Raw genomic sequence first — 8683 nt, 5'->3', positions numbered from 1 at the left:
AAAGTCTATCAAAAATACGTATCATTCATACGAAATAAGTAAATGGATAGCGATCATTAATCACAACACGATTGTTTTGCATAAATAAATCCCGCTAGTCCACGGTATTCGCATGGTGGGGGAGTGACGGTGAGCGCCGCCGGAGAGAGGCTGATGCCGACTGTGTCCGGACCGGAGGTGTCGTCGACCTCATAGGCCATCTGAGGTGGCAACACAGCACACCGAAGCTCTCCCGGAGGCCTGCCTCCTGCCATGCAGCGCGAATATTCTGTGGAGATGAAGCAAACATTCCTCAATATGCACAAGTGAATGCAAGCAATTCTTGATGAAACCAAAGCACGTATCAACATCACCATGCAGCAACATCAACATGCAGCAGAGGTAGAAATTGGGTGGCAGACGGTAATGAGCCATGGATTGAACGTATACAGCAGTTCTCAAAGACAAGGAAAATTAACCCCATATGAAGCTGACAGTAGTGTCCTATCCTTATACAACTCAAGTCTGAACCATAGTGGGCATAAATGGTTCACAAGCTAAAGTACAGCTTCCTGAAAAATCAGGAAAAAAAAACAGTGGAAAATGGAGGCCGCTTCAGATCAGCATACTCTGCAAGGTCGTGCAACTTGCCTAGTCGATCTTCACAGACGAATAAATCAATCTTGTGAACCAGAAGCAAGCGCAAAAGCCGATCGTACCGGTGAGCACACAGAAGGCAAACGAGGCAAGAAGCATGTAACCAAAGTATAGTATCCCCGACACCACCTTGGTGATCTGCAGCTTAGTGAAGAAGTAGAACCCCGCATACAGGAAGAGGTAGATTGCAGATGATCCTGATGTGAGATAGGACCTCCACCACCACATGTAGTCCTCGCTGCACAGTTGGAAATAGCACAGCACGATCGTGATCTCCGCACAGGTGATGATGAGGATAATGAACACCAGGAAGAGAAAGCCAAAGATGTAGTAGAACTGGTGAAGCCAGATTGATGTCAGGATGAAGAAGAGCTCAATGAAAACTGCTCCGAACGGAAGAATACCACCAATAAGAATGGTGAAGGCAGGGTTCATGTACCAAGCCTGCTCGGGGACCTGTCTGGGGATCTTGTTTGTCTTCACCGGAGCCTCGATGGCAGGTTGCTTGAAACCCAGATAGCTCCCAACAAATACAAGAGGAACCGAGATACCAAACCAAAGGAGGACCAAGGCAAACATTGTGGTGAAAGGAACAGCACCAGACGACTTCTCCCCCCATATAAGAGCATTCAGAATGAAGAAAATACCGAAAGCAATCCCGGGAAACAGGAAAGCGGTCCTTAGGGTGATGCTCTTCCATTCTGATCCTTTGAACATCTTATATAGGCGTGAAGAAGCATAGCCAGCGAACAACCCCATCAAGACCCAAGTGAGCAGCATGGCAGTCATCAGTCCTCCCCGGTTTGATGGCGAAAGAAAACCCAAAACAGCAAAAATCATGGTTACTAGCAGCATACCAAAGAACTGAACACCAGTCCCAACACAGACACAGAGTAAATCAGAGTTTGCAGGAGGTCGGAATACATCTCCATGAACAAGCTTCCACCCTGTCTCCTCTTGGGCTTCTTCTTCAGTTTCAAGCTGATTGTATCTAGAGATATCTCTATACAGGGTGCGGAGCATAATCATGGCCACCATCCCAGATAAGAAGAGTACGATCATGAGAGAGTTCACAATAGAAAACCAGTGAATTTGATCATCTGTCATTAACAGGTATGTGTCCCAGCGAGAAGCCCACTTGACATCACTCTCCTGCAAAGAAATACCAAGCAAATCAGTAAACATTAAAACAATCTCAAAATTTAAAATGTATGATTAAGTAACTTGACAACACAGTTCATGTAGTAGATTCATGATGGAAAATACTTTCATAATACATATAGAAAACATAATATACTTCTGCAAAAATTGCAAGTCAAAGTGTCACATTTAAGGCTAGGGGTGAAAACGAGCGGATACGGACGGATATTAGCTCATCCTGTATCCTACCCTAATGTATTTAAAACGGATTCGGGATCGGATACGGATAGTTAGAAACGGGACGGATACGGATACAGGGACCGGATATTTATCCGGGCGGATAAGTGACGGATACGGATATTATTTGATCGGATATCGGATACTTGTCGGATAATACATTAATTGGTTATAAAAAATATTCTTGTTCGACCACGAAATTGCAAGTAAATTAATACTAATAAACATTTAATAGAAGATAATCTCAAGTTTCCACATAAAAATGGTAAAGTGAAGTATTGATTATGTTGAAACTTGGATACTTAGAGTGATTTCACGTGTAACTCACACAATAAGTGGAAATAAAATAGAAGAAACGTTGACATCATGTGGATTTTATGGTCCCATTATTTTTTATGACTATATGTGGCCATATGTTGTACCTTCGTATAATTTCATAGATTCATGAGGCTATCTATACATTATTAATTTCTTTCTACATAAAATCATCAAAATATAATTAAAATTCATAAATACACTAGTTTTGATCCAAAATTGCAAAAAGCTTACCAAAACAAATAAACATTCTATTCAAATAAAACCTCAACACTACAAGAGACACAGTCATTTTCGGCGGCCAGAAGCCGCCGAAAATAAGGCCTTTGCCGCCGAAAATAAGCTATTTTCGGCGGTTTTAGGCTTATTTTCGGTGGTTTCTGGCCGCCAAAAAAAATCAGCCGAAAATAAGCCTTTATTTTCGGCGGCCAGGTCCTTATTTTCGGCGGCCAAGCCCTGGCCGCCGAAAATAAGCTTGGCCGCCGAAAATGGTGCATAGTGCTGTTGTGCAAGTCGCGGCGTGAAAATGATAAGTGAAATATTAATTATGTTGAAACTTCGATACATAAAATGATTTCACGTGTAACTCACGCAATAAATGGGAGCGGAATGGAAGAAACACCAACATCTTGTGGATTTTATAGTCCAAATGTTTTTGAGAACTATATGTGGATATATGTTGTGTCCCCGTAAAAATTCATGAATTTTTTAGACTATTTGGTGTATTATTAATTTCTTGTTGTAGAAAATCATTAAAATATAATTAAATTCATAAAAATATTGTAGCGTCGACCGGAAATTGCAAATAAGTTACCAATATTAATAAATAGTTTATAAAAAGATAATCCTAAGTTCCCACATGGATAGAATCTTAAGTCCCCACATGAAAATGATAAAGTTTATTATTTTGATATAAATTTAAACATTATTTCAATGATTTTGGCCTAAAGATATGTTTAAACAAAAATGTGTTGTACTACAAAGTTATAGATCTCTTCGAGCTCTACAATTTTCATATAAAATTTATCTTCATCCGATTTCATATGTAAAAGTTATGATTTTATAACTATATTATTATGCAGAAAAAGAAAAAACGGGTACCCGAATTCCGGGTACCCGTATCCGACCCGAATATCCGGGTATTTACCGGGTAGTACTCGCTCCGTATCCGACCCGAATCCGAAGCTGTACTATCCGGGTATTACCCGTATCCGTCCCGAATATAAAAATACCCGTATCCGTATCCGAAAAATGGTCCCGAATCAGTACCCGTATCCGGTACCCGTTTCGGGTACCCTACCCGTTTTCACCCCTATTTAAGGCCATGTCAGTCTCCTAAAGGGCCTACATTAAGAATCAGAGGGAGTATTAAGGACAGGAGTTAGAGCACAAAAAGAGAAGCAGATGTGAGAAATATCACCTCGAAGCCCACATCATAGGTAAATATGATTTCCTTTCCAGCTTCAACCTCCTGAGGAGTATCTGAGTTTACCACAAGCTTGCTGGCATGAGGGTCACATGTGATTAAACGAGTGGTTTTATCATTCCACGGCCCTTCAAACTGGTGGTTGATACTGGCACAAGAAATTTAACGAAGGTGTATAAGTGAGTGAACAAGATAGTGTCAGCGTGTAAAAGACATCATACCAATAAATATGGCAAACATAACTAAAACAAACCTGAATGGCTTGACCTCAAATCCAACAATTCTAGAGAGATCTGTAGTTTCATCCTTGTGGTATTTCACTAAAAATGTCAAGTGGTTGTGGATAAAGGATTTCTCATCCTTGTTCTGTAACATATATATTTTATAATAAGATAGCTACACCCTCTCAAGAGAAAAAAAAAGGAGACCTACACACTGTTAAAAGTAAAACACCAGCTGAGCACACGAACTTACACCAGCATATTGGCCCTTGACACCCAGCCTGGTAAACAGTAGCACCCCTATCCTGCCTTGCAATAGAAACAACTAGTGGGAGGTTGTCAAGAATCCTGTGAAGAAAATTCATCATGTAACTACAGCCTTTTTCATGCAATCAAAATTACAGTGCCACGTATAAAATCCTTACATGTTCACCCGATACTCATCCTCTATCTTTTCCTTGAGCTCCTTTGTTTGTTTATCATCAATTTTTGTTTTGCAAATAATCTGGCACATCTTGGGCTCCCCCATCTCAAACTATAGCACAAACGAGAAACAACAAAGTAGATAACAGCTCAGTGATTTAATACATTACAAATTACAAAGGTGAATATGTGACTAGCAGTAATCTAGTACTGACCACATAAGGAGAGTTCTCAATGCGATCACCACGCAGAACTTCTCCAAGATTCTCTGCACTGTCAACTATCATGTTTGGCTTGCAAAAAGGAAGAGAGTAATACGAGTAGGGAAGTTGTGTCTTTGTTGATGTCAGCTTATTCACCTTCACCAAAAGTGGATCTTTCTGCAGAAAATTATCTATGAACCAGTTAGAGAACATGCAAAACATATTTCAGTAAATAAAAGGCTACAAGTTAAGAAGGAAATGCAAAACATCATAAGAAGGATAAATCATTTTCCCCATAGCTCAAAAGATTGAAACACACACACCATTTTACATTTGTTTCTCTAAACATAACTACTAGCACACATACATACTTAAGGATATTAAAATAATGGGTTGTCATCAATTCATCATCAGAAGCAGAAGTGAATTAATTAGCATGATGCATGAGAAACATATGACTGTACGGCAATGACTATTGTGCAATCAGGCCTTATGTGCAAGTGAGCATTCTGGTCCGTTAGATCACGACTCAACCATATGTTACATTTAACACTAACTCTTCCACCACCAGCTCACGTAGATTTATAAAAAAACCTCTAACAAACCACATTTATATCTACAGTTGGATCATGATCTAACGAAACAGAATGCTCACTTGCACGCTTGCACATAATGCCTGGTTGCATATTAGTTGTCGCCATGACGGTAACACACAAGTGTAGATCCACATGTTACACCAGGCAACAAGGAACAATGGAAACAGAAGTGAAAAAAATGGTTTGGTATACAATGGCTTATTGTTAAAGAAAACATCACCTGCAGCTGCCAAGTTCGAACTATAAGTATCATGTATACAATGAAACATATGAAATTCACCTTCTGAGATCAAGTGGAGCATTTACTGTATGTACAAAAATTTGAAAAACTGCATATCTTGAATACGAGTGAGTACAGATTTGAGTGTATCTGGGTGCAGACTGTTGTGTGATCTGCAGATTTTAAACACATCTGGGCACAGACTCTGGCATACTCACCGCACAATTTTCTTATTTAAAGTTTCAAGTACACGAATACAGACACTAGATCAACTATAGTTTTCAGTTATTTATAGGGGGAAAAGTTGTTGCCTCGTCATTGAGATTTGAAGCAAGGGACCTAGCCAAAAGTGAATGCCAGTGGTGAAGAATTCCATGTGCACCCCGATCAAATGTCAGGGAGCAACTGAAGTGGTGGTACGTCATTAGCACTAAGCAGCACCGTGCAGAAATGAAACGACAGGCACGCAATTCGTCAGATTACACCAGTGCGCACAGAAGCGCCAACGTATTATCATGTTAGGTGAGTGAACAGCGTGTGCCACCCGAAACGACACAAGACTAGTAAGAGAAGAGTAAGGGAGCGAGCGAGAGCTGCAGAACCCTGAGATCCCAAACACCACCGCTCGCATCCAACTCGATAGACACCAAACTATGGATCTGGCCGTCGAGATCCAACGAGAAAGGGTGGGGAGAACCATTACGTTACGAGGAAGATGGGAATGAGTGAAGGGAACTGACTTTGTGGAAGTCATTGGGCGCCACGCCAGGGAGGTAGAAGGCGGCAGCCGGCAAGGCAACGAGGAACGCTGCGAGCGCCGCCGCGGCCCAGCGGTGCATCGCCGGCGCTCGCATCGGTCGGGGTTGGATCTGAGTCGGAGTCGGAGGTGATCCCTCGCAGTCACAGTACACTGGCAGTCCGGCACTGGCAGGGAGGCTCTCTATGCCTTTTTTAGACTGACTCTCTCTGTGCTGTGGCCCTTCTCTGATGTCTCAACTCTGAACGAGAAATGGTGAACGGGCCAGACAGAATTTGGGCGGATGCATGGAACAGGCTTGCGTTCAAGGAAGCTCAAATCGGCTTTGCGCGGCTCGTACATGCTTAACTGCATATCGTCGTGACACTATTTTGCGCTATAGAATAGAGTGAATCTATAATCTATAACATTATATAATCTATCTGTTGAGCACACAAAAGAGCTGTGGGGCCAGACGGTCCGCGGTTCGAACGGTCCACGATAGTGGCGCGGACGGTCCGCACGTGCGCAGAATCAGTTAGGGTTTCGAGTTTTTTTGCAAGATTTGTTATCTAAAGCCACGGAATTAGCTCGGGAAACGATTTGTAACGGATCCAGATGTAACACCTCAAGTGTTACCCAGGCACCAGCTTCATATAGGCACTGATGACTTGTTATCACATGTGGTTAATTAGAGGAGAAGGAGCACCTAAAACCTTGAAAACATGGGTTAGCTAAGAAATGATAATGACAAAAGCTTTACCCAAACATTTTGAACAATTGTCATCTTGAGCCAAGTAGGTTAAAACCCTAAGACCCCTAAGGGCACTAAACTTCCAAGCAAGGGATCAGTGGATAAGTTAATCAAGTTGCCAAATCTTGATTTTAATCCTTAACCAAAGTTTAAGTAACATTATAACCTACAAAATGCAGAGGGGAAACATTACAAAAAGACCCCTTAAAGACCCCAAATCCACTCCTTAAGTAGAGAGCACACTAGAGCTCTCTAATCTTCTCTAAGTCAAAATTTAACCCTAATCTAAAGATAAGATGTGTTCACTTAGTAAATGACGCCAAAACCACTTGGTCTAAATACCAAAAAGGTGCCAAACCACCTAAGAGACCCACTGGAAAAATTTGAACACGAGCCAAATTCGTTTGACTTGATTTGGCATCACTTTTGTCGCGGAGTGGACTGGGAGACAAGCCAGATTTGGCATCCGCAAATCTCCCTACCTAGGGCATATCTGCCATTGGAACTCACATACAAGAGACAGACCTAGGTGCCAGGAGGAGGCCTGCACCGGATTTTTGCCAAGATTCGCACGTTTGCGATCTCGGCAAGCTTTTGAACATGGGCAGAAGAACACCTCCACGTGTTCGACGCGCCCTGAACGCGCCAGAGCACGCCCAGCACCCGACCCCGCGCGCCCCGCGCCGCGCCAAGCCACGCCCGTGTCCCCTGCCCGCGCCCGCGCCTATAAAGCCAGCCAGGGCTTCAGTCGTATGCCCCCGCGTGCTCTCGACCTCACCGGAGCAAGAGATCGCCGGAGTTGCCCTGTACACGACGTGGCACCGGCCGCCCGAGCACTCGCCGCCGTAGACCGGCCAGTAGAGCCATTCCCAACCCCGTCCAACCCTCGAGAGAGACTCTACGTGCCTCGGTGAAGCCCCCCAGAGCGAGGGATCGAGCTTTGCCTCGCCGAAGACGCCAGATTAAGTTCACCGGACTTCACCCGACCGCCGACGAACGTAGACCGAGCTCCACGGTGAGTTATTCTTCGATTCCTTGCACGGGTCGACTCATTGGCACCCCGTGAAGCTCCCCATGCCCTTGGATTGACCTGTATCGCTGTGGATAGGCCGGAGCAACCGCCGCCGATGAGCTCGCCTGCCTGCGCATGTGGACCGGTCGATTCCGGCCATCACCGTCGTCGAGCCATACCTCGTTGTGACCGCAAGGACCTCTCGAAGCCAACCCCACCCTTCACCGGACCTCCCTCACCGCCGGTAAGCCGCGCCGCCCTTTTTCCTTTCGCGGGTACTGTTCAAAAGGGGGGAGGGACCTCGGGGAAGAAGGAATAGAAGTCAGGGGAGTTTTTGAAATGTCAGCGACTCAAATGAATAGTAGCGCAGGGGTATAAGTTAAAAGATTGGTTTAGAAAACGCCCAGGGTCCTCGGTGTAAACCAGTTTTCCAGAAAACCTTTTTAATATTTCTAATTTAAATACAAACAGAGCTTGTAAAATTCATAACTTCAGTTTTATTCGACCAAATTTAGTCAAACCAATTTTGCCAGATTCTCAATAAAGTAAACTCTTTAGGAAAAATACAAAACCCTCTAAGTGTTGTAGAAGAATTTAGAGTTTTGAATTAAATAGTGCTCTGGCCAAAAGCTAAATAATATAGGGGAAAATAGTTACACTGCTAGACTGGGGTTAAGAAAAATCAGAGAAGTACTTAATCACTCCTTAATCTGTTTAAAAATAGTAAACCCCTAAGTACACCAAATTAAGGTAGGTTTTATCAT

At 43.2% G+C, this 8683-nt stretch overlaps 1 pseudogene; it reads right to left on the bottom strand.

The window, feature by feature from the left end:
* Positions 1–373: 373 nt before the first annotated feature.
* On the bottom strand, positions 374–6582 carry LOC103653512 (transmembrane 9 superfamily member 9-like; annotated as a pseudogene).
* Positions 6583–8683: the final 2101 nt, after the last annotated feature.

This window comes from Zea mays, chromosome 4 (genome assembly GCF_902167145.1).
Source record: "Zea mays cultivar B73 chromosome 4, Zm-B73-REFERENCE-NAM-5.0, whole genome shotgun sequence".
NCBI classification, from domain to species: Eukaryota; Viridiplantae; Streptophyta; class Magnoliopsida; order Poales; family Poaceae; genus Zea; species Zea mays.
This window is presented reverse-complemented; position numbering and strand designations above follow the sequence as displayed.